Here is a 26,961-nt window from a genome sequence, read left to right as displayed (position 1 = left end):
GTGCTAGGGTTACTTTTTATTTTATATATATATATAAACATATATATATATATATATATATATAATATTTAATAGGCGTGGTGGCGCACGCCTTTAATCTCAGCACTCGGGAGGAAGAGGCAGGCGGATTTCTGAGTTCGAGGCCAGCCTGGTCTACAAAGTGAGTTCCAGAACAGCCAGGGCTATACAGAGAAACCCTGTCTTGAAAAAAAGAAAGAAAGAAAGAAAGAAAGAGAGAGAGAGAGAGAGAGAGAGAGAGAGAGAGAGAGAGAGAGAGAGAGAGAGAGAGAGAAAGAAAAAGAAAGAAAGAAAGAAAGAAAGAAAGAAAGAAAGAAAGAAAGAAAGAAAGAAAAGAAAAAAAGAGAAGACTTTACAGTGTTCTTTTTCTCACCACTAGGCCCTGTCATGGATGGAAACCCACACTTAAGAATTGTGGGGAAAAAAACAAAACCAAGTTGGAATATCTATACAGTTATCCTCAGTCAATAAAATTGCAGTAATGAAAGAAAAAAAGTGGAACCACCTTCCTGTTTATTTCTAGGTGGAGTGTGAGCATTGTTCTACCCTCAAAGCCAAACAGGATTTAAGGAAGGCGACCCCAAGTAAACCCAGTCAATCAAATCTAATCACGGGCTTGAAACAGTCTTACTGTCTACAACTGCAGAACGGAAAGGAGAGGTTACACACTTGCCCACCAGCCTGGATGCCTATGGTAACAGTTGCATTAGAAATGTTGCCTGCATGTGCCTGAATGTTGTACCCTGGTAACCTCACTCTCCTGCCCATCACCATATTCCCAAAGACTCTAAAATGTAGGGGCTCCCAGAAGAGCCGTGGGCAAATTCTCTTATAGGCAAACTCCCCAGTTTTGAAAACTGATGTCTGGTAGAGAAAGAAACTTAACTTTTATGAATATGAAATTAATACATGCTTTGATAGCATAATGGTGCACACCTATAATCCCTACATGAGAGGACAAAGCAGGTTTTTCAGTTCAAGGTGAGCCTGGACTATTTATTTATGGAGGCCCTGTCTCAGAACAAAAACAAACAAACAAACAAACAAACAAAAAATGTTGGGACTGGAGAGATGGCCCCAGTAGTTACAGCACTGGATGTTTTTCCAGAGGAGCTATATTTGATTTCCAGGATCCACACAGTGGCTCACAACTACCTGTAACTTCAACTACAGGGATCCAATACCCTCTTTGGCCTCCACGGGCACCAGGCGTACACATGGTACACAGACATACATGCAGGCAAAACACCCATATGCAGAATAAGCCGCCCCCAACCAAATCAAACAAAACCTACCCAGTTTTATCATGTATAAAACAGGATAATAGTTTTTGTCTAAAGCCATCCTAGATAGAAAGAGCAATGCTGAAGATATCTTAGTGTCTGATTTCACAGCAAACTACAGAACGAAATGTACTGGTACAGAAAGACTTCAGCCAAAAGAATAGACTGCCTAGAAATAAACTCACACAAATACAAGCATTAGAGAAATGACAACCTCAGCAATTATTGCTGGGGTAGCCAGCAATATCTATACAGGTAAAAATGCACTGTGATCCCTATCTTGTACCTTGTATCAAATTAAGATTGGTCAAAGTCCTTAGGATAAGACCTGAAATTGCTAGGGGACACTTAAAAATATAGGCATAAGCAGGGACTTCCTGAAAAGGCTTCCAAATAGGAATAATTTATAGAATCAGTAACGTGATTCCCTGACATCAAAATCTTCAGGGAGACTCGAGAGTGCAGAGCCCTGCATAGAGGAAAGCCACAGAATATGGTGTATCAGGGGATACATTCTTAGGGAAAACCCTCTCCCAGAAGCTCACAATTGCTATTTCGTGCACCACTAGAATACCACACATCCAAGAATATCTGGGCAGCACAAATTGGTCTTAAAAGGTTTTTTAAAAGTATACAAGATTTGGGTAGGTAGGAAATGCAGGGTGGATCCTGGAAGAGTTGAGGGGTGGTGACAAAGATCAGAACATGTACAAAGCTCTCAAAAGCTAACTAAGAGAACAAAAAATGCTGGCGAGAATTTGAGGAAAGAGGAGCCTTTTAGACAGTATCACTAGGAATGTGAACAGATGTAGCCTTTATTAAATCACCCTGAAAGTTCTTCAGAAAATTAAAAGTAGGTAGCTGGAGAGGTGGCTTAAACAATAAAGTAAAAACTGCTTGTCATGCAAGCAAAAGGACTGATTTAGATCCCAGCACCATGCAAAAAAGCCAGGCTCAGCAGCTGCACATCTATAACCGTGACCAGGGAGCAGAGACAGAGGGATCGCGGGGGGGGGGGGGGGGTTGCTAGCCAAGCAGGCTATTGAAATTTGTGAACTCCGGGTTCAGTGAAAAAACACTTTCTCAAAATATAAGGTGGATCGAAGAAGTCACCAGACACTGGCCTCTGGTCTTCACATTCACAATGCACAAACACATACAAGAACCTAAAAATAGGACAACCGTATGATCCAACTTACTGTCCTGGGGTCTATCTGAAGGAGGCTAAGAAGTTACACCACCACAGGAATACTTATACATCGATCCTAATTGGAACATGTTCACAGTAGCCAAGGCGAAGAACCAGCCTCTGTCAATCAACAGATGAATGATAAAAAGAATGTGATATATATGTTCAAAGGAGTTTTATTTAGCTATAAGGAAGAATAAAAGCCTGGGAAGAGGCCCTTACAATCTGCCGATGCCTTGACCTTCAATTTTTTATAAATCACCCAGTCTACTTTGTTGATGTAGTTCAGACTGGTAGTTCACACACACACACCACAGTATTATTTTTTGGTAAGGGCTTATGGAGGGCTGTCTTATTGTACCCCTCAAAAGTAGAAAGAGCATCCATGCTCCCATGAGTCTTTTTACTCCCTCCACGAGGGTTCCATCATCAGGACCCAGTCACCTCTGCAGAAGTTCAGATGCCATCACATGGAGGTTAGTATTGAAACATGTGGATACAAACTTTCAGATCATCCCTGGTAGAATGATGGGGTAGGGACTCCCAAGATGCTCTGCTCCCAACTTGGCTAAACTGACATTTGTGACAGCCCTGATGTTTAATCCTTCCTAGACTCCTGTCACCACAGTATTGGCTAAATCCCCGCCTAAATCACCACTAATGAGTCTTCAATCTGCATTACATTTTTTTCTTTCAAATTTTGGGTGTTGTCTTCAATAGGAGTCTGGAACAGCCGCAGGTCATGTGACTGAAAAAGGCTCCTGATGGACTAGGCGCATTTGATGGTAACTTAAATTTTAAGAACAGGAATAAAGGATTCTGAGAAACAAAACTGCAGGGTCACTTGCCTTCACAATGGAGGTGAGTTGTTTACGGTAGTGTGTGTGCATTTCTATGGGTGAAGGTTGAGTTGCAAATGAACTGCTTTAAAGATGTTGCTGTTCATCTCTTGTATTACTGTGCCATATCTGACTAAGCCATAAGCCCACACATCCCTGAATATTAGCTCTCAAATCTAAAGTTACTAGTGCTTAAATGTTAAATAATTTCTTCCATGTAGGCTGCTGTCCAATAGCACTTTCCGTAACAAAATAAAAGAAGAAGAAAAGTATGCCTTTTAACAGGAGAATGGATGGTACTGGGTATCGTGTCAGGCAGCAAGGTAAACAGGCTCAAGGTGACAAATAGCACACTTTCCCTGCTAGAATCTACATGCTACTTGAATGGTTTTAGTTAGTCTTTAAGGTGACAGAGTGCCACGTGGGACTTTTATGCTCATCTTCTGTCTGATTCCCCCACCTTGCTCCCACATCCCCATGTGCCCTTTCACCTCCCACATCCCTATATGCTCTTTGACCCCCAGGGTACCTCTCTCTAGTTTGTCTTCACTCTTGCCCAACCCTTTGCCTTAAAGCCTCTTCTTCTCCAACCTCACTGGTTTGTTTTTATTTTCTCTACTGTCCCAGCATTTACTCTTCTTGGATACATGTATTTAAAAGAAGCTAGGATCCACTTAGTGTTTATTAGTTCCTTTTTTATTTTGCAAATTTTACTTTCTTTCCCAGCTGAATATAATTCTACTGTGTGTGCACCACATTTTCATTATCCATTTATTGATGGGCAAGCAGATCAACTCTTTTTCCTTGTTCCTGTGAAAAGTGTTGGAGAGAATGCTGGCGTGACCTGGTGACCAGCCTACCTAGCACCCTGGGCTTCTAAATAAGCATGGCGCACCATGTTCCTGAAGGCAGCATATAGAATCTTGAAGCAGCTGGCCTGCTGAGGACTCTGCGATGCTCTCCAAGTCTGCTTTAATGAGCCTCTTCTGCCTAGAGTGGCGGTATGAACACTCAGTATTCAATCCGAGGTAATGTGCTAACCAATCACAGGTTTCCACTATATAAGAGGTTGCTCACATGCAATACAGTAAGTGCTGTCCTCTGAAACTGTCTCTGAAGTGATTTGTCTCTGTCCCCTTTACTAGCACATGGATATTGCTGTCTTGCCGGTGGATATCCCAGGAATGACAGCAGAAAGAGCAACTTACTGTTTATTACATGAATGTGTATATGCCAAAGAGTTTGGTATAGCTGGGTCATGCTGTATTTTTAGTTTTTGAAAAGCCTCTACATTGATTTTCAAAACAGTGGCACTAGCTTCTATTTCTGCCAACAGTGGATAAGAGTCCCGCTTTCCCTGTACCACCAGCACTTGCTACTGTTTGTTTTCTGGAATCTAAATTTAATATGGGGCCTGTGAAATGGCTCAGCAGGTAAAGGTGCTTGTAGCTAAGCCTGACCTCCTGAGTTCTACCCTTGGGACCTGCAAAGTGGAAGGAGAGAACCAACTCCTACAAGTTGTCTTCTGACCTCCACATACACGCTAATCACAGAAGTGAGTAATCTTCCATAAATAAATTCAAAATATATATATATATCTCCATGTGTATGTGTGTGCATATATATACATATATATATTATGTATATAGATAGGTGTATAGAAGTGCATATGAGATGTGAAAGCAGAAAAGTGACAATGTAGAGGGAGAAAGGGGTCCAAATAAGAGGGAGAGGGGACATAGTGTGGCATTTCTTTTCAGTCATTAGTAATATATGTATATATAGATGTGTGAAAGAGGGAAAGAAAAATAAAGAAATGCAAGCCATGTATATCTGCATCCACATATATAAACCCAGTTCTTGGGCTGGGCACCTGGTTAGTGATAGGAAGTTGACCTAGCGTGGGTGGAGCTCTGGGTTCAGGGCCCAGCATCACACACAAATAAATACGTAAGAAAGATACAGGTCCTCCTGAAGCTAGTGATGAGGGCCCGGACCACAGTTTCCAGATACCTCCTAGGACTTCCTCCGTTGACACTAACCTTTGACTAGAAGCTGCAGAACTTTGGGACCATGGGCAAATTTCACACAGGGTGCTAGGGCTGTGATTCCCACATCGTCCTCCAGAGGTTGCCGCAGCCATGATCCTACTTAGATCTTGAACACACAAATGCCCTATATGGGTACTTGGCAGCCTAAGACAACCAGTATGCTTACCTCATGCACTCGTCCTTCTAGGTCTCCAAACACTTCTCTCTCTTGTGGGGGATTCAGTCTAACTAATGGGCACACACAGCTATAAGGACAAAGTCAAGTGTAGGGACTGGAGAGATGGCTCATCCCTTCAGAAGATTTGTTTTTCTCCCAGAGGACCCAAGGAGCAGCTAACAGTCCTCTGTAACTCAGTCCACATGGAATCTGTTGCCCTCTTCTGGTCCCTGATGGAACTGCATGCACGTGGTGCACATGTATCCAGTAGACAAAATACCTGTACATAGAAATGAAAAAAATAAAACTTGGATGAAAAAAAAGGGTTGATGGCACCAAATGCATAGTCAAGGCCAACAACATCAAAAACCACAACTACCACCACCACGACCACCACAACAAAAATATGACCCAGCCTGTCTTGGAGGTCATTATCTGTGCAGTGTGGTTATCACTGGTGCTATTTTCTAGAAAACTGGAGGCAGAAGGCTCTGGGTTTTGTGATTTATTTTGAATGGTTTCATTTCCTAAATTGTTACGGCAGTAAGGTTGTGTTTCTCATTAATTTGGTCTGCATGATCATTCACAGGCATCTGCAAACAGGACTGTATTATAGTGGCAGCTAAACATATGACCTCAAGGATGCAATATAGAAAGTGTTCCCACCATGAAGTGGGCATCCACAGAGCCGGTGGTGCTATGTACTTCCAGGACCCCATCCCCTGTGGCACACTGACATCCCTGGCTGCGGAGCACTGACATCCCCGGCTGCGGAGCACTGACATCCTTGGCTGCGGAGCACTGACATCCCCGGCTGCAGAGCACTGACATCCCCGGCTGCGGAGCACTGACATCCCCGGCTGCGGAGCACTGACATCCCCGGCTGCGGAGCACTGACATCCCCGGCTGCGGAGCACTGACATCCCCGGCTGCGGAGCACTGACATCCCCGGCTGCAGAGCACTGACATCCCTGGCTGAGAACTCACGGTGTAGGCCAAAGTGCCTGGAACTTGCTTGTGCATTATGAGGTTACAGGACTGGGACAGCACACCTAAGTGAAGATATAAGAGAGAATAGTGGGAAATTGCTGTCTTATTCCTTAAAAATACATTTTACTCAATAGGGGCTGAGAAACGGCAGTTGTAAAACCTCAAACCAAAACAAAGAAACCTACCCCACCCCCACCCCCCAAAAGCCTCCAAAGCAATTAAATACAAGCCAAAAACCAGGCCAAAAAATAAAGCTATTTAGTATTCTTTCACTGCAGACTTAGAGACACTGACCTACAAACACTCTGTGGCTGGCCTTGGGCACATAGTAGGAAGGCAGTCACAGACTGTAATATTTCTATCAAGACAAGTGTAGCCATGCCTCTGTGGGACTTTGTAGTGCAGCCCTCCCAAGGCCAAGGATGAGATATGTTACAGGCTTTTGTTCAAAGTCTTTTGAGTTCTTTTTAGTCTACTCTAAAGTGTCTTTTATAATCCACCAGGACAGCGCTAATTTATACTCTCAGCCTCCTCCCAGATGCAGTGTTGGATGTGCCTCAGCAACGCTCTGAGGCCCTCCCCGGTGCATCCTCGGCAAGTGTGGAACCCCAGTCTCTGTGGGGAAGAGCAGCCCCCAGTACTACACAGCATTTCCTCTGCTCAAACCTTTCCTTCCAAAGGAGATAAATATCTACAAGTCCATCTGCTTGATATGGGACATCGGCCTGCCCAAAGAAGTCGGAGACAGCTCAGACATTCTCTATAAATCCTTTCTCATGACTGGTCACTTCAGTCCAGGCTGTGAACCTATACAATCCACACGTACTAGTAACTTTTATGGGGGCTTTCTGCCTCACTCTATCCCAGTCAGCTTTTGAATAAAAGACACAGAAACCTGCAAGCCTAAACTGATCAGGTTCTGAGACTATTATGACCTGCATTGTCTATTAATACCCAGATAAATGGCCCATCACTTGACAGTTGGGTCTTGCTCTATTGCATAGATGCTCTCAGAGTAAGCTTCTCTTGGTCATGTGCTCATGGTCCATCCACATTGTCCATCTTGCTTTATGGTGATCTCCTTTCTCTTCCCTGTCCCTTTTCCTCGTGGTCCCTATTCTGAGACCCCATACTCGATCCCAAGTCTCACCTTCCTCTCTCCCCTGCCCAGTCACAGGCTCTGGCCTTTTGTTACCCAATCAGAGATTATTGAGGAACATTATTTACAGCACATTGGTCAGTACAGTACCCATGTCCAGACTGCAACTTGATCTTGGGGTACAGAACTCAGCATCTGAATCCACAGTGCACAAGATCAGCAGCAACATCCACAGTCTTTATTATTGTTGTTGTTGTTGTTGTTGTTGTTGTTGACGGTCAAGTGGCTGCCCTGAAAGTAAGATGGTCATCCTCACTGCAGTGAACTCTCTTCAGCAACTCTTGTGTCTGACACAGAGTCAGCTTCAGCACTGACTGAGAGAGGACCCTATGCACTGGGTGTGGCTGATATCTGACTCACCGTTGAGTTCTCATCTACAAGGAGATGGCTTTTGTGAGGAGGCCTTGATCCTAGACTGAAGACTGTCATGGATTCAAGTTGTCCGTATTTTCCTTCATCCTCCTCAGGTCTCTCAAGGGTGCTGTAAGACAAGGGAAGGCAATCAGAATCAGAAGCATTCTGGCTGGGACACTGGCTACACAAAATCAGTGCCCATTCCCACAAAGGAAACCAAGGTCAAGGACAAAAACCCACCCCATGGATGCCTGATTGCTAAGAATGGCTCAATGGTGGCTCACTTACCAGGCATGCTCATTGCTCCTTCTGCAGCAGCTTGATCTACAGGAGGCTCTGGTCCTGGTCTGTGGCCTGTCTGAGTTCATGCTGGACTTTTTCACACCTAGAGGAGGAAGGTAGCTGGGACACAGGCCTTTGGGGACCTGCCATGTCGGCTGTTGAGCCTCCACCACCTCTACTCAACTGGAAAATGCACCATGATCTTTCAGAGGTCATTCTGGGCATCCCCAGGGGAGAAGGATCAGAAGACCTGGGCAGAGATTTTTTTCCTCAGCCTTAAAAACATTTGAACTGAGACATACCCATCATGCTGGACTAAAAAAATAGAGCATTCGTCTGATATGTAGAAACCTTATTTTTGAAAAATAGCAGCATAGGTATCATGAGTCATAGTTCAGAAGAGATAGGCAAGGCCTTGATTAGATGCCAGGTGAATGTGGACAACCCGGGAAGGGGTCCTCTCTGCAGGCCTCTAGAGAACCTACACAGGACTACAGTGAAGGCTCGGATTATTCCTACAGCTCAGATCCCTGCATGGGATTGAAAGAACCTAGTGGGAAAACCCCCCACTCAATTCCCTAATCGGCGCACACCCAAGGAATCACGAGAGACCGTCTTGATGCAAACACAAGAGGTAGTTTAATGACGGCGCTCCGGGCTAACACGTATCTCACACAGGAGACAGAGGTTGTCGACCACAAGGCTCAAAAGCTAGGGGGTTTTATAGAAAAGGATCTGGGGCTGGGGGAGGAATTGGTGCGGTTTCACACGATTGGTTCATTTAAACATCAGAAAAAGAGTATGTGCAGGTCAGGGCATCAGGAATTCTGAGGGCTGGGTGCTTATCTAAGTCGGCAGAGCATCTGGTTAACATTTAACCCAGGTCAGAAGGGTGGGAGATAGGGAGGTGCCGGGCCAGTCTGGACATTCTTGTATGTCTTCTCTATCTTTATGGCTAGCCAGTTCCTGGGATGACTTTACAACCTTTGTTCTTTGCTCTAGGCCCAAAAAGCCTTCCTAACTTGCAAGCCACATATGTCATAGACCTTGAATTTTAATTTTCTTTCATTCCTCTCTTCTTCTACTAAGTAATTCTAATCTTAGAATTTCACAAATCTATATCTCTATGTGGAGAATAGAAATCATATTCTTTTTCTATCTTAACTATAGGTTGGTATTGACACTGGAGGACCATAAGCTGTACTACATTTACTCTATCTTTAACATGGGAACAAAAACAGAATAAGAAAGAAGAGTAAACAGGACTAGGCAGGGACCCTTCTAGTGAGGCTTGAGGGTCTGAGCATGATGCAGGTCCACGTAGATCAGATCTCTGACTGGAACTGGTGAGATGTCTTTGGGGTACCCGGCTCATTTGCTGTAGCCAGTTGTGACCAGACTTCTTTCTGCACCACCTGCAAGCCTTTTAACTTAGCATACAGATTATTATTACAACAACATGTAGGTTTAAACACATCATTTAAGACAGTGATGGGCATGGGAGCCCCATAAAGAATCTTAAAAAGAGTAAGGCTGAATCAAGTTCTAAATAGGGCCTGGGGAAGGAGCACCAAGTCTGCGCCAGTCTCTATGGTTAATTTTGTCAAGGTCTCTTTTAGAGCTCTATTCATCCTCTCTACCTGTCCTGAGCTTTGGGGCCTGTATGTACAATGTAACTTCTAATTAATCTCCAATATCTTGGCCAGTCCCTGACTTACCTGGGCAACAAGGGCAGGTCCGTTAACCACACCTTTTAATTTCTTGGCCCCCAAGTGGGTCAAGTAATGTAAGCTGGTAACATACTTGTGTCCTTCTTCCCATGAGAAGACTAGTTTTCTTTCTTCTTTTTTTACTACCCTATACAGGATTTCTTTTACCAGTCCTAACTTGACCATAACTTGATAGTCTTCAAGGGTGTATCTAAAGCTGGTCTCTCTGACATCATAATAATCTTTAGGCTCTTTGACTGCCAGGATCATTGCTCTTTGGGATGCCTGTTTGGTGGTTAGATCTGCCATCTGATTCTATTTAGCCATAGCATCTTAGGTCTTTCTCTGCAGATATCAACAGCCCTCTTAGTCTGTATATTGTTCCATACAGTGGCAAAAGCATACCTGCTGTCAGTGTAGACTTTCCTTTTGCCATTTATAGAGCTTGTATCAAAGCCACAAGTTTGGCTTTCTGGGCCAAAGTCCCTTCAGGGAGGCTGCTGGCCTAGATCACTTACTTTCTGTCCACCACTGCACTGCTGTCCCCACCTTCTGCTTACCTTTAACCTGTCCATGGATGGGGCTGAGAGCTATGTGGATTGCCAGACAACCAAGAAGGACATAGATCCAGGAAGGGAGAACTCTCCAGCACCATTCAGGGAAACAGGCACGAGAAGCTGCTCCTCAGACGCCTACAGCATGAACCAAGAGCTGGGCCAGGTGCAAAGAGAGAGCACTGCTACTCTGCACTCATCTCACAGATCTTCTCGTGGCTTCCTCACAGAGCATCTCTGCCTCCTCACAGGACTCTTGCAACACGCTCTGCTTCCTCTGCACCTCTGTTCTCCTGCCTCAACGTCTTCACTTCTTCTTCAGCTGAGTCCACTCACTCAGGAGCTGGGGGTGGAGGATGCTGAACCACCTTGAGAAATAATGAAGCCCAGCCAGCCTTTAAATTCCTTCCTATCTCCAACTACCACCATCCCTGCCAGGTCCCTTGTCCGCAGACAGCCTCAGACTGGAGTCCACAGTAACTATGTCAGCATCGCCTAGAGGCAGGCCAAATCCAGAGAACAGCTACATTCCAGAAAGACTCAAAGTGCTTCTGAAAACCCTGACACCCAAGGGATCCATGTACCTCCCAGAACAGGAAGTGGCCCTGACCTATGCTTATCTGTCCGTGGTATTGGCAAACATCAGCAGGGAAAGGTCATACACCTTCTGAGAGAGGACAACTTGGAGTGTGGCTAGGAGCAAGGTCAGAGCCACCAGGCAGGAAGAGGTAGGCTAGAGCAGCTTCCAGAGAAGAAATCTTTGGGAGAGAATATTCTTCCCTTAGCATGTTACAGCTAGATAACAGGTACTCTCAGACGGTCTTTGGTGACATAACTTGCATACTTGATTCCTTATGGATAGGGTTTTATATACATTTTGGGGTGGATTGGGGTCTAAAGGCAGATGTTTTCTATTGGCTTTATCTGAGATGTTAGGGATGCCTCCTCTGCACAAGGAGGGGCTCCAGGGATTGCGGATACTCAGATTGTCACAGTCCTCCCCATGGGGTGTGGTGGTCATGTGTTTTAGGACAGGAACCTGGTCAGGAGTAGATTTAAATGCCTACCGTTCTCAGCTATGAAAATTGCCAGGGTTTCTGAATCCACTCAGCCTTATCAGGTTTTCTGTCTGGTGGCACTGTCCACTGCCCCACACTCCCTCTTCTGCATCTCAAGCTCAAAATTCAGCCTGTGGTTGGGTGTGGCACCAGGAGCAAAGAACCATGGCTCGAGGTCACATGATTTCAAGCTATGTCCTGGACTACAACAGATCAGTGGGTATCACATTCTGGCACCTATACATACATACTTAGTGACATCCTGGTGCTTTTTAAACTTGCTATCTTAGCCAAGGCCAGCAGAGACAGAAATTACAATTGGTGGGAACAAAGTTACATGAGCTGCCTCAGTGGGCCTGCAGAAATAGACTAGCTCTCTAAAAAGGACACAGGATTCTGGCTGGCTGGTGTGCACCAAGCTCCCATCCCCCACCCTTATAAAACTGTGAGGATATGTCTCCTGTCTTCACAAGACAGATTCTCCATCCTGGGAAATACATGAATGCCCAGAACATATATAATCAATATTTTAAGGAGTAGGCACAAAACAAGAATGTTTTATATACTCTCCAGCAGATTCCAATGTGCCACCAAGGTGATCATCACAAGGTCCCCAGGGAGTGCTGCTCACAGTGGCCATCCCAGACCTCTTTCTCAACCGTCTGCTCTTGACCAGCAAGAACGACATGACACAGTCGGATTCTTCTCAACAGCCTTTATTGCATGAACGCCTCAATGCTTCTACGGGGACCCTGGTCGCCCAGGGAGCCCTGCTTATATGCACCCCAGCACAGGAGAAGGCTCCATGACCCCCTGGGATTGGTCAATCTTCCGGCACCCAATTTGCATGCACCCGCTCGAGAGGGGTTGGCACCAAATTCGAATTGACACCTGTGCAGTGGTGTTATGACAATGGCAACGGGAAACCGGCGCCATCTTAGAGTTGGCTTCCCACAATGGTCCACCACAGACTCTGCACTTCCAGGATCTGGTGGGATACCAGCATGCACACACAGACATAGACACAGACACACACACACACACAGACACACAGACATACACAATTAGAATCCCCATGAGATGCAGGGAGGTGGCATTGTCTCACATTATAAGGAACAGGACATACAGGAGCAGTGATGAGCTCCAGGCTTTTCAGTGACACACTGACATGAACTAAATGGAGCCAGGTGCCTCCTGCTGTTGCCAAAACAACCAGGACCCAAGCACCTGCGGGTTAAATACAAAGGTGGTTCATCATAAACTAGAATCTCCCACAAGCCAATGCCAGTGAAGGCATCTTAGAGTTCATGTTGAGAGCTCACACACTATGGTCCTTATGCCCAGACTCTAATTCAGGCTACAGGCTCTGTCTCTCATTTCAAGGATGTAAAACAGACTGTGTCCACAGATCACTCCTACCCAGGCTTCAAGATCAGCCTCTCACACACACTCAGGAAAATTAGCTTGGGCATGAAGACATCCTGGAAGTTCAGCCTCCTGTCTCTGAGGACAGCAGGGCTTGACACAGTGGAGACAACATAGCCAAGAGTGAGCTGGGCCTAATGACTGCCTGTTGTTCAAATCCTTGTCTGTATAACGGGCCAGGAAACCACACAGCTCATCCCTCTCACAGGTCGTCTTCTGTAGCTGAGGGATCATTTCTCTACCTTCTTCATGTGCTGCTGCACCTCAGTGTGTGTGTGTGTGTGTGTGTGTGTGTGTGTGTGTGTGTGCGTGCGTGTGATGATGTCTCCTGAGGAACTCCTGCAGAGAGGTAAACACAAGAACTCACAAAGTTGAATGACACAGGGCTAGAAGAAACCCTACAGAGCCCCAAGAAGCCTGAGGGAGAAGGAATGCTGGGACCCAGTGATGCCAGGAAAGAGCAGGGAGGGAAACTCGAGCTGGGGCCCCTAAGCCATGCCCCTGTCCCCAACCATCATGGGGTACATGTGCCTCACTCCTTACTGTAGTCACCTTAGCCACGGAGAGCAGAGGCTGACCAGTCAGGATGATCTAGTGGACAATGTCAGGTCGTATCTGACATGATGGACGTTGTAAGACTCTGGGGAGCCTTAGCTTACTGGGGACTCTCTGAGTGAATGACACAGAGCCGGAAATTGATGCAAAAAGCAAGAGGAATTTATTGTTCCTACATGTTGGAGTCGTCCTGCACATGGAGGGAGGGAGGGAGGGAGAGAAAACAACCACATGTAGCCCATCCTATGAGCCTTTATATAGTTCCCCAGGCAGCAGCCATTAGGCACAATGTGATTGGCAGAACAGTGTGACTTCTAAACTGATTGATATATAGGGAATTGATATATAGGGAATGATGTGTCAGAATGTGTCTATGAGCTCCAGGGGTCAGTCCCTCCTCCCTGTGGTCTGAGGAATGTCATTAGCCCCTCCCTTCCACAGGGGAGGGGTGCCTGAGTTCTTTATGACCATTTGCTTCCAGGAGGGGAGGGGTCTGGTAGGATTTCTAAAGTTCCTGAGCTGACCTTTTCAGAGGTAAATCCTGAAGTCCCTTAGTATATGGAAACCCCAACCTTAGAGAGACACATCCTCAATTTCTCCGAGCCTCCTGCTGGCCTGTTGGCACTCAGAATGAAATTAAGGGGGTCCTAGAACAGCAGTGGCAGATTCCCGACAGATCCAAAAGAACCATCCGAAGTCTGTGACCTGGGTCTGAGCTCTAGGAAGCCAGACAAGCAGGATAGACTTTCCCTTCCCAGAGTCTCAGCTGCTGAGCCCTACCACAGGAAGACCAGCTCAAGCCTCACCTTGAAAGACTCCGAGAGGAGCCCCTCGCTCAGGCCTCAGGACAATAGCGGCCACCCAAGAACTCACAATAGATCGAGCTTGTTGCAAACCACATGAGGCTTTATTTGGGGAAAGCCAGAGCTCTGGGGACGACTCATATCCCACACAGGGGTAGAGGAGTCGACCTCGAGGGGAAAGAGGTCCCAGTTTTTATAGGCCCTCAGGGGGGAAAGGAGAAGGGGGAGAGTAGGGGATTTCCAGATCTAAACAATGTCTATTCTCAAGAAATGGGTATGGGAGGGGTACAAGGAAAGAGTCTGGTGCAAGTGTAGCAACTCAGGATTGGCCCGGCTGTGGTTGCTGGGGAGATTTTCTGACTCTTTCTCAGCAACCAATATCACAAACACCTGGCAATGGGCTTCATCAGTGGGCACACACATGGGTCAAGGAACGGTCAAAACATTGGCAGACACACAGGTTCAAGGAGTGGTCAGAGCATTGTGCACCTCTATTTTTCTAAATCAGTGAAGCTAGTTCTGCTAACACTGACATCTATCTTGCCAATTTCAGGGCTTCTGTGTTTTTTTACATTCTGTCAGTATCTTTCAACCTCATTCAGCAAGTTCCTCTCTCCCACCCCACACCATCTTCCTCCCTCCCTCCTGGGACTCACCATGCCTTTCCAGAACCATTTGTTTCTTCCTGTTATACACTGAGAGTAAAGGACAGCTTCCTTCTGCTTCTCTCTGGTCTCTCTAGGCCCTCCAATCTCTATCCCAACTAGAGTCCTCAGTCTTGCCAACATGTTTATGGGTAAAACCTGTAAGCACTGACTGAAGGCTTAAGGCAGGTGCTGTTGCCACAACACAGATGACATCACAGAGAAGTCCAAGGCATCTCCAGGATACAATAGAATGTCCAGAGGGTGGATTGCTAGGGTCGCCTCCACCAACCACACCTATCTACCTAACTAAACCACCAGAAGCCAAGATGCCTTTTCCAGGACACTTCCCTGAGACCCACTCCAAAGTCAGAGACCCCTCCCTTCACTAAGCTACTTGTACTGCTTCGAAGACAACTCACTTGCCAAGCACAGTCCAGGAATGACTCCTCTTCATGTCCTTTATTCAAAAACATGGGAAATGAAAATCGGTAGGAAAGTAAGTCAGGATAACAGGGAGGAAATATCAGTCACCTGAACTGAACAAGCAGCTTGGGGAGATCCACAGGGCTGTGTGTGGGTGGTGGGTGACTGTGGGTGTCCTACCAGAACAAAGATGAGTTCCATGGGCGATGAGGAACCTTTCCCAAATGGCTCCAGCAGAACACATTCCAGCCATCATGATGTTAGCAAAGGTGTGATCAACTATCCACAGGACACCTGAGGTAGTAAGGACTGGGGCTCCCCAGGTCAGCCACAGACACTAAGAGCAAACACTCACAGGAGGAGTCATGGCCCATTCCTGAACACAAGTTTGAGAAAAGTTGAATGGCTAGTGAGAAGACATGGCTATGTAAGGGTATTCTCAGTGGGACAATCTAACATGTCTCCACCATGGAGAGACTATGCAGCATGTCACTGCTGCTTTACCCAGAGCCACCTGTGACAATGCACATGCCCTTAGGATGAAAGGACTAACCAGCCAGAGCCACGCTGACTTTATGACAATCTGCAAACTGCAGTTTAGGAGACTAAGCCTACATTTCTGTTTCCCAGAACTGGAAAAGTCCAAAACAAGTCAATTCCAGGAAAAAAATCACCCCTCAGGAAGCTGTCCCATCACCTAGCCTGAGACAACCTCAAGGGCAGCAAATCAGGAGCTATAGACGCTGCCCTACCACCTAGCTTGAGCCAAGTATAATCAGCAAAAGTAGCCCAAATTCCGCGAGCTTTAACAAATCACAAAGGTCCCTAGATCCTTGGAGGCAGAGTGAACCAATCAAGAGAAAGAAAGGTATAAATTCCCCTACCCCTACCCTAAAAGGCTTTAAATTGACCCTGCAAAGCCCACACCCCCGTCTTCCATCCTGATGTAAGGTGGACCCCTGCATGTAGGTTCTCTGATGGATGGATGCTCTTTGCTGTAGCGTACTGTTTGAGTCTGGGGTATCATTCTTCATGAATCACAGACCCGTACAAGGAAAGGTGACACAACCGGCTTTATAGACAATATCCACTTGAACATGAGAAGGGAAGGGAGAGGGCACAAAAGACCAGGTTAGTAAGGTGCCTTTCCCCGGGGCTTTATCAGCACCCAGTTCACCTGTTTAAACTTACTGGTAGCCCTGAAATAAAGAGCTGGAGCACATTAAGCTGGATTGACAATCATCCAGAAATCTGGACCGTGGCTGCTTCCATCTACTCGTGTACCCCAGAACAAGTGAGTGATGTGGTGTGTAGTGTGTCTTTCAGGGACTGTAGCATACCAGCAGGACACGCTAGATGATGTTAGCTATCTCAGGAATGCCCAATTCCAGAGGCAGGGACAATGCATGGCACACAGAGCTTCATCTCAGCCCAAACCTGGCACACAGAAGGGTGTGCACACAGTAAATCAACACAGGAGGCTTTGTGCTACCTCATTCTGAGAGTCCAGAATTGAGTGTCCCATAGTGGATGTCAACTCTCCCACCTCTCTAGAGCGAGCTGAGTTTCTCAGAAGAAAGCCCTGCCTGGTATTTCAACACAGTCTAACCAGAGCACACAACATTTAAGAAGTCCTTCTCTTCCTAGTGACAGTCCCTGTAGATGAAACGGTTGCCCGTGATCAGCCTAGAATACAAATACTCCACAGAGCTAACATACTCTACCCTACACGTGCCTCCTGTGCCCTTCCTGAACTTTGTACTCTGTGATGGATGCTTGGACTGTGCTTTTCCCGTGTTGAAGCCCCAATCCAGTAAAAGGGAATGTGACCCTGGTTTGTGAATAGGATCTTTAGAGGCCAGGGTGAGCCCACAGTGCAGTTTGTTGACCTTCCCTGTGACCAGTCAGGCTAAGACTCTGCCGATCAAGGAACATTCCAAAGACCCACATGGGATAGCAGGGAACTCAGGGCTTTTGAAATGAAGGCCAATGAAAACAAACACTTCTCATTTTTATCACTCAAGTAGCTTGTGATGGCAAGTCTTGGTTGTCTAGTTGTCTACTTCAGGAATTTATGACAACACAAATACTGGGCACACCTCAGAGGGCTTTTTCCTTAATTAAACCATGTGAAGTGAGACAATCTAATTCTAACCTGGATCTTTGAGGTGGGAAGATAAACCTTTAATCTCTATCTTGAGTGAAGAGCCAACTTTAATCTGGGCCACACCTGGTGCTGGCAGCATATATAAAGAACATGGAAGAAGGAAGCTCTCTCTCCTCTGCTTGCCACGTTTTCACTATTATTAGAGCCAATATCTTCAATGTTCTGAATTACAGGCATATACTGAAGACCTGATGAGACATCCAGCCACTTCGGGAACTGCACTACAATAGATTCTTGGATCTTCCTTGATAGGTAACCATTGTTTGATTATACAGCCTATTATCCATTCTAATAAACTCTTGTATCTTTGGGTTCAAGTCTGACATTTAAAGGCGGAGGCATCTTGTCAGCCCTAAAATGTGTACCTAGGCTGGCCTTGAACTCATTGTCCTCATGCCTCTGGCTCCTTTAGCAAATGTGATTGGCATGTGGCACCACAATTGGCCAGATAGATTCTAATACCCCCAAATACATGGGGTATTATATATGGAGAGAGAGAGAGAGAGAGAGAGAGAGAGAACAAGGAAGGGAATGTGAGACTATTTCTCTAAGTTGTTACTCTAGAAAACCTTCACTAACCCACAGCAAAACATAAGGTGAACTCAAGCTACCTTAAGCATATCCAACTACAGTGAGGGAATAGGCCAGGGTTATGGTTAAATCTGGTTATGTAAGAAAAATAAAAAATCTCCCAGCTCTGTTCCTTTCCCACAGAGATAAAAACAATCACATTTCCTTCATGTCCTTGCTTTCAAATACAAATAACAAAATCAAAGTTTTTGCAACTTGTAGCCTCCCTCAGCCTTGAATCGGGCTGATCCAGACTTTGACCTTGCTGCCACTAAGAAGGAGATTACCTAGGGTAGAGCCTTCTGACCTTGATGGCTCTATTTGCTCTCCTCCAAGACTCTGCTTCCTGCTGAAAGATCCTTGAGAAGTTCTGGAGACACACCCTGTAGATCACCTATGGGCTGGCTCCAGGCACCAAGAATGGGCTGGCGGGGGATGTGCCTACCCACTTTATAAGCACAGGCTCTCAGTAAACTTGAGAGGCTTTGAACAGAAAGGTTTGTCTTAGCCTCCTTCTTTTCTTGCCTTCTGATCTTTTTTAACCCCAGCCTGCCTTTCAGGGGAACCCAGTTCACATGGCTGCAGGCAGCTACAGCAACTCTTTCTAGAAGGCCATCTATTGGGAAGAACATTCTGACACTGACCCACAGGGAGTCACAGCTTGCCCACACAGGCTTCCACAGGAGTTTAGCAGCAAGGTGTCCCTAAAGTGGCATAAAACTCAGTCAGCAAGTGGCATAAAACTCAATCTCTAGTGGAGGAAGAACTGTTCCAGCCAGTTTGACTGTCTGTGTTGGGAGTCAGGTGACTTCATGAATCCAGTAACTGTGTGAACACACCAAAAACACACATACAAACACACACACGAGTGTGCACACATGCATAGAATCAATACAAGAGAGAGATGAATGAAGAAGGATGATTAGTGAATTGAGAAGGCAAGGTGTGGAGGCTGCCTGCAGAGATGAGAACTAAAGAGGGAGGCTTGGAAACCATTGTGTCCTGGTGGTTTGAGAGAAGTTGCTAATGTGAACAATGAAGTGTGAGACAACAAAGCTTGATGTGCTGAGCCCCTGCTACACAACAAAGAATCCATTGCATGTGATTGTTGCTCAGCTCTTTGGCCTGTATGAAGACTTGAAGCGTCTTCCCTAGAAACTGAGATGTAGCAGCTGAGGGACAGCACCTTCTCTACACTCCACTTCTTCACAGTCTAACCTGAACACAGTGAGGCATGATCAGGAGTAAACTAGCAGATGAGACCTGCCTGGATGCTTCTGAAAATTCAGGCTGTGGAGGTCAACTTTCATATAGGTCTGTAGAGAGGTGGACATGGTTTCCTCTGGCTCCCGTAGTACATGCTTCGAGAGACCAAGGCCACGGCCTCCTCAGGCATATTCACAGCTGCTTCGGCTCCAACTTGGCTTCAGAACATTGAAGAATGTGCTTTCAGAGAAACACATGGCAAAGTCTACATGTGTTCACATGTTATAGATGCCCTGATTCCGGTCTAGGCCACACTGCAAATGGTTGTAGACAGAGCAGCCATGTAGACGTATACCATGGTCACTACACTCATGAGTCATTCACAGCCCAGAGATCCAGAGGTGGCAGCTAAGAGCAAGTCTTTCTGCTGTTCTACTGGCTCACACAGTGCTTCCTGCAGTAGGAAACTGTCTGCCACCAAAATCTGCTGTCTCAGAAACCTAACATAAGACTTGGACAGAGCATTTGCATTGTCCTCTTATTAGGGTCAGATAGCCACTGTTCCTAAAGGAATCCACTGGGAAGGACGTCCATGTTCTGGATAACTTGACTTTCTGCAACTATGGCAAGTACAGAAGTCCAGTTGCTTCTCAGAGAACCTGGCTCCTGATTCCCTTTTCTGGAAAGCCCAGCTCCAGCCCACCTCCTCCAGGAAGCTCCCAGGTTTTGCCCAGAGCTCACTGCACCCTGCCACCATCACGTATCTCTTGCTGTTTTATCATGCGTCTGAAGGCCAGCACCCGTCTGCTCCTCTCTGGTGTCTCTGTGCTCTCTGTCCTCTCTCCCAAGTAACCTGCTCAGTGTTGCCAACGTGCATGGCACTGAACAAACACACCAAGAGCAGTTGTCACTACTACACTGTGACATCACAGAGTACAACAGGGCCCCACAGGATACAGTAGAATCATCAGGACCGCACATTCCTAGGTGCTTTCCCAGTAATGCTTCAGGCAGGTTTCCTTGGTTCTATAGCTCCTGGTTTCAAATACAAAATAACAACAAACACTGAAAAAAATCTCTCAAATTGAGTAAAGAAATAACAGCAATGTATTTCCATGACTACATCAGTGGAGAGTTCAACATAACTGAGCAATGGGAAACCAGGACTGTGTCCTGGCCTCTGTAGTCTAGACCTGTCTCACAGGCAGGTGTAGGCACACCTTGGGATCCTCCATAGAAACAGAGTGAGGAAGAATGTCTGCTGAGGAGCCCACACAGCGCTGTTGAGGCCTCTCAGTGCAGGTAGCAATGGACTCCAAGTTCCCCATCCAGGGAGTTCCTGCTGAGGACATTGGTCCTGTCTTACTGTGGAACCCGCAAGTTCCTGCAGGCATCTGTCTAAGGGACAAAGACTCATTCTTCTCAGCACCAGAAGGACAGGAGGACAAGGTCAGGAATGCTGCCCTCCTGCAGTGAGCTATGTGACAAAGGCCATATGGAATACGTTTGTGTTGAAACCAGGGTCGTCCTGTTGTTGGGTCCCTGCTGGCCTTGTGCAACATCTTGAGGAGCTCAATTTTGATCTTTATTGGGATTCCCATGATAATGTCCTGGGACACACCTGGAACCAGCCGGACCTAGGTCGGAGAGCTGGGTTCACAGCGTGGAGGGATCACTATGGATTCAGGATTGCAGCCTTGGGACCTGAGGCCCTGCTCTATCACGTGTCAACTGGATGCATTCCTTTCATCATTTTCCTTCCCTCCATACTAGGTTGATGTCCAAGGAGCCATGTTTCTGGATGAGCAGTGTCTGTATAGCCCAGCTGATCACTGCACACAAATTCAGCTCTGTCATCTCCCATGGGAGTCAAAAGCAGAGATAGATTCAGTCTTTGAGAAACCTTAGGAACCCTGCATGTGATCATAAAGAACCTTGCTTAGCTTAGTCCTAGAAGACGACAAAACAATCAGGCTGGAAATGCAGGTTCAGAGCTACCAATGTCCCTATCAGAACCCTCAGAGGCAGGCTGCCACCCCTTAGAAGGGATGTGTGCATATCCCCTTCCTGACTTGTCCACCTCTTAGAAGTTCTAGGGATTGATTGTGCTAGGGCTTTGAATGTCTAGAAAGCAAGCAAGAGTCCACTATGTTCTAAGTAAAGGACACAGAGAACAACAGACTCAGAAAGGCAAAGACCAAAATAATTCCAATGTTCAGTGAGAGCTCATGTTAGCCTAGTGTGCTTCATGCCTAGATGCAGGCCATACTTCCAAGCAGAGTGGGGACACACGGTGTGCCGAGACTGTAAAGGTGTCAGCAGTGGAGAAGCATGGGGAAGTGAATGCTGCAGAGTTTGAGCAAGGACCCAGCGTCCTGTGACAGGTGGGTGCTGATCTCAGCCCTAGGCTGACAGCTCTGCTGTGCCTTGTGTCAGGGCTTCTCCCATGCTAAGCCTCCTCACCCTAGGTTCTGCTCACCTCTCTTTAACTTCACCTGGATGTAATCTGTAAGTTTTGTTGTGGTAGTGGTAGAAGTTGTGTTTTCAAGTTAGGGTCTTACTCTGTAGCCTCGAGTGGCCCGGCATTTCTGTGTAGAACAGCCTTGAATACACAGAGATCTGCCTGCCTCTGCCTGTTGAGCGCTGGGGTTAAAGGTGCGTCCTGTGCATCAGGCTTCCATTCACTTTTTTTTTTTTTTTTTTTTTGGTTTTTCGAGACAGGGTTTCTCTGTGTAGCCCTGGCTGTCCTGGAACTCACTCTGTAGACCAGGCTGGCCTCGAACTCAGAAATCTGCCTGCCTCTACCTCCCAAGTGCTGGGATTAAAGGCATGCGCCACCATACCCTGCTCCATTCACTTCTTTATCTCTCCATTGCACATGTGTTCCCACATTTTCTTGATACTTAGTCCTTAAACTTCTTGCTAAATATTTTACCATGTGGCAGGACAGTAGGCCACCCTGCTGCTACCTGGTGACTTCTCTTGTCAACCTTAGTGTTATCCAAGTGCAGCTTTGGGACTTAGCATCCAATTTTCCTTTCTTAACACAAAATGTCTATTATGAAAGTAACACACAGATGGAATGGGCAGAGGCCTTAGTAGAGCTTTGGAGACAAAAGTCCCATTGCTTCTTTAACCAGGCCTTTGACACTGCAAACCTACAGCATCAGAAGCCTTTCTGCTCAACTGTATCAAAAAGACAGTCGTCTGTCATCTCAAAGCAGTAACATGTTCTCCATCTTTGTCCAGGCCAAATTTTGTAATACCCAGGACTTTATCTGTGTCAAGGGAGATGCTCAGAAGGGGAATAAAGCCACTCCTAGAAGTTCCAAACCACAGCAGCAAACATCCTAACACAAGAACAAACCAGACCAGCCAAGCAGCTATTTATGGTAAAGGAAGATGGTTATCAGTGCAGCCTCAGAGCCAGTAAAGCAATGGATACCAAGATCATTGAGCATTTTACTGTTTCAAGATTCTGTGCCACAAAGAATTAGAAATCTTGGTGTTAATAAGGAGAGTGCTTCTCCTTTACTGTGCTCAAGAAGAGAATACTAGGAAATGTTTAGGTTCTTCCAGCCAAGGAATCATTGTGCTAAACCTGCACAAGACCAGTTCTGTCGGCATCTTATATTGTGAAGGATGGAATCAGGCAGCATCACCCCTCCAAGAGAATCGATGCCAGTTAATGGCTGATAGGGGAATGGACAGGAATTTTCATCAAAGGTATAAACACTGGTAAGGCTTCCATACTCCTGTAAATAACCCCTCCCTCACCCTGCAGCCCTAATTAGAGCCACTGGCTCTAATTAAAAAAAAAAAACCATGAAAACGAGAGACTTGGCTGTCACATGGCAATCACAAGACATAATCACAAGACATGAGTATCACTTTCAGTAGTTTCCCAAGGCTAAGGTAGGTTAACTATCCAAGGGCTAGAGAAAGGTGACAGTCTTCAGTCTGCAAGCCCTACCCACCTCAGTATATCCCTAGAAAAGCTGTTGTGGTTCAACTGTTTGTCTACCTCCACAATTAGAAAACATTACCAAACCAGCCAAGGGCTGTAATGAGGACCCACAGGTGAGTGAAGAGAGCTGCCCCAGGCTCCTCCCACAGGAAGTTAAGATAGACAAAGAGATCAAATATCCTAACACCCTGTGGTGATAAACAAATGAATGTAGATCACAGTGAGTCTCAAATAGGTTCTTGTGGACCTTCAGATGGCCATGGCTTGTGGCTTGTTTGCGTCTGGGACAACTCAGAAGAAGGTGACAGTTCAACAGTTGAACAACATGAAGCAACAGGCAACACCTGCTGCTCTGCTCTGGATGCTGATAGTTAAAATTCCTGGTTTTGCACATGCAGGATAAACTTCATATTTATATGAAGCAAATAAATAAAATTTTAAAAACAAAGTTTTGTGAGTTTTTTTTTTTTCACATTTTCGGTGATTAACACAAGGATCTCTCTTGCAAGCTTTCTTTTCTCTCCTTTCCTCCCACTTTCCCCTCTCTTCTATTTCTTCCTCTCCGCTCTGTCTCTTTCCTCTTTGTCTTTTCTCTGCTCTCTCCTCTCTGCTCTCTGCTCTCTCCTCTCCTTTCCCCCTTTCTGCCTTTCTTTCTCCTGTCTCTCTTTCCTTCTATCCAGTCTGTCCCTCAACCATCTCTCTTTCCTTTCACCTCCTCACCCGCCTTTTCTTTCCTTCTGTCTCCTACTATTTTTGTTTGTTTGTTTACAGAGAAGACAGAATCTTTTTATGTAGTATATGCAGGTTAGTCTTAAGGTCAGGGTCTTCCTGCTTCAGTCTCCCTCCCAAGGACTGGGACTGAGTGTGTATACCATACCCAGCTACCAGCCACACTTTATATCTCACTATCATAATTTAATCTTACAAACATAAATAATTATATGAAACCCTGGGAGATACTGACCTTCCTAGGAGCAAAGTGCATGGTTAAATGTTGGGACTTGGAGATCTAGCCTGGGCTATAAAGTGAAACTTTGTCAGCATAGAAGGAAAACAGTTCATAGTCACTCTAGATATGAGTTCTGTGGACACTCTGAGCTTCTTAGCAACCTGACGGAAATCAAATAATGAAAGTCTGAACTATTTAAGTATTGTAGAAAATATTGTTCCAATATGTTGGCATCTTCTTATTTTTCTTTTTCTTTTGCCATATCTAATTCTAGAGAAACCCACTTTCATGTTTAACAGTAAAATTTATCTTTTCAGGCTAGTTGGCCTTTTGTTTGTTTGTTTGTTTGTTTGTTTCTTTCTTTCTTTCTTTCTCCCCCCCACCTTTCTTTGAGGCAGGGTCCTACTATATAGCTTTAATGTCCTGGAACTTGCTATGTAAACAAGGCTGGCCTTGGTTTACATAGAGATTTCATAGAGCTGTACCTTCCTTTGCCTCCCCTGGTATAAAAGGCATGTGCCACAATGCCAGGTTAAACTACTGTTACTTGCAGTTATTGAGAGACTTAGAGCACTTGGGCCATTAAAGATGTGAACCTGAGGTACACAGATGAGAGAGAGAGAGAGGGAGGGAGAGAGAGAGAGAGAGAGAGAGAGAGAGAGAGAGAGAGAGATTAGATCATTACTTCTTGTCACTTTATTGTCTTGGAACAAAGAGAAGCAGAGTAATCCATGCAGGCTATGGAGGGAAGAGAAAATGGCCTCAGGAATGTTCTCTAGATTGAGGGGAATGTGGCCTTGGACTTTTCTTCCTGACCCTGGGGCAATCTGACTCAGCAGATTCAGCATAAAGGGTGCATTGTCTCAAGAGAACAGCCTCCAAGAACGCAGCTGTTTTCTTTGCTCGCCTGTGCTGTATGGACTCCAGATCCAAAGACTCCCTGGTAATGGGAAAACCATGAGAAAACCTAAGAAGCCACGGGACAGTGTGTAGTTATCCTCTACCTGCCTCTTCACTGTCCATCATTTACTGTCAGGGGGACTGATTGTTGCAAAAATGTACTTCTCAGCCTCAACAAATGCTTACATCTTCAGGTCCCTTCTGTTTTGAAGATGGTGTCTGCCTGAACCTACAAGTGTTAGCATTCTTGACTCTGAGTGGAGGTAGAGACAATTGTCAATTTGGAAGAGTTTGGGTAACAGCATAAGGCATGTCAAGTGATCAGGTCCAGCCAGCTGTCTATCCACCAGGCCACCTCATCCTCACTAAGGTAGCCTCTAAGGTACACTGAAGCTCACCAGGCCACAGGAACTAGATTTTCATCACAGGTCACTGCTAGACAATCAGAGATAGACAATAAAAATGGTTAGCCAGATGTGATGGATGGCAATTTTTGATTGTCAACTTGATTATCTTACGTTTTTGGTTGGAGAAAGGATAGATGAATCATGTTAGGTGTAATTATGACCTGGTAATTGTCTTCATTTGGAAATTAATAATGGCACAGGAGATATGATTGTGTGTCAAGATGACACTGGGTGAATTTGGGATGGCTATGATTGGTTATTAACTTGATTACATCTGGAATTAAGTCAAACCCAGCAATAGAGGGGTACACCTGGGAGGGAATTTGGTGCTGAGTTAAAGTGGGAAGACCTATATCGAATCCTGACCTTGAAGGTAGGAAGTCAAGACCTTCAAACCAGATCTTTTGAGCTGGGAAACCCCACCTCAAATGTGGGCCATTTCTGTTGAAAGCCTATATTAGGACCCAGAGGAGGAAGTAGTTGCTCTTTGCCTACCTGCTCTCACCTTGCTAACAAGTCCATTCCTTCACTGGCATTAGAGCCTGCTTCTTCAGGATTCCAGCATATACTGAAGACCAGCTGAGACATCCAGCCTTGTGGACTCTCCTATTGGACTCTCCATTCATGGACAGCCATTGTTGGATTACCTGCACCACAGCCTGTAAGTCTTTCTAATAAATGCCTTTCCTATATATGGAGAGAGTCGTTTTGTAAGTTCTGTTCCACTAGAGAACACTAGAGAACCCGGGCTACTACACCAGGCATGTAGAGAAGACCTTGTGGTCTCATAACAGTCCCAGCTCAGCTACAGATTTCCAATGGCCACCTCCCCTTCACCTGTTTCTCAGGGGATGCACTGATGATGGCAGCAGTCTTGGTTTCTATAACTTCTCTACAAGGCAATTTTACTAAAAGTTGGAACACACTGTGATGTAACTTCCTGAGGGCATCAGACGGAGACATTCCAGTTCATATGAGGAATGCTATGTAATTCCCGATGCTCCGTTTCTGTGACAAAGACCTGGTGGCCCCATCCACATGAAGAACAGAGGACAAACTTGTGGGAAGTTTGTTCTCTCTGTCAACCCTGTGAATCCCAGGGAAGAAAATCAAGTTTGTAGGCCTGGAAACAAGTACTATTCTGTGCTGAGCCATCTGGCCAGCTGACTACACCAGCCATAGAATTGAAAGAACTATGTATCTATATTGGTGTTCCTTGTGTGTATATATGCCCTTTATTTATAAAGAGTAGATTTTTGTATCTTTGGTTTGACAGCACCAGTCTTGGGACCCCCAGGA

At 45.7% G+C, this 26,961-nt stretch overlaps 3 long non-coding RNA genes across 11 annotated transcripts in view; 2 read left to right on the top strand and 1 right to left on the bottom strand.

Moving 5' to 3' along the window:
* Nucleotides 1-304: 304 nt before the first annotated feature.
* Nucleotides 305-7,424, top strand: Gm34223. 7 transcript variants are annotated; one of them, XR_874471.3, is made up of 3 exons: nt 305-712; nt 3,211-4,884; nt 6,127-7,424. It is a non-coding gene; the product is annotated as a predicted gene, 34223 (long non-coding RNA). The 7 variants fall into 7 exon arrangements; XR_874473.3 differs by having other exon boundaries at nt 305-3,351; nt 3,551-4,884; XR_001781206.2 differs by having other exon boundaries at nt 305-3,652; nt 4,150-4,884.
* The window catches only part of 4933413J09Rik (RIKEN cDNA 4933413J09 gene), a 42,910-nt gene continuing 19,954 nt past the window's right edge, over nt 4,006-26,961 (bottom strand). Inside the window, exons 5-8 of the long non-coding RNA NR_038005.1 lie at nt 8,329-8,425; nt 8,047-8,167; nt 7,777-7,917; nt 4,006-6,589 (exon numbers count right to left, since the gene is read on the bottom strand). This is a non-coding gene — a long non-coding RNA (RIKEN cDNA 4933413J09 gene). The remainder of the gene's footprint in view (nt 6,590-7,776; nt 7,918-8,046; nt 8,168-8,328; nt 8,426-26,961) is intronic.
* Gm52114 lies at nt 13,770-26,348 on the top strand. Of its 3 annotated transcripts, none has more exons than XR_003951124.1 (4): nt 13,770-15,569; nt 16,694-16,790; nt 17,837-17,915; nt 26,202-26,348. It is a non-coding gene; the product is annotated as a predicted gene, 52114 (long non-coding RNA). The 3 variants fall into 3 exon arrangements; XR_003951123.1 differs by having other exon boundaries at nt 16,662-16,790; XR_003951122.1 differs by lacking the exon at nt 16,694-16,790.

The sequence above is a fragment of the Mus musculus genome, chromosome 14 (assembly GCF_000001635.26).
Source record: "Mus musculus strain C57BL/6J chromosome 14, GRCm38.p6 C57BL/6J".
Lineage (NCBI taxonomy): Eukaryota > Metazoa > Chordata > Mammalia > Rodentia > Muridae > Mus > Mus musculus.
The sequence above is the reverse complement of the archived record's forward strand: the minus strand, read 5'-3'. Positions and strand labels throughout refer to the sequence as shown.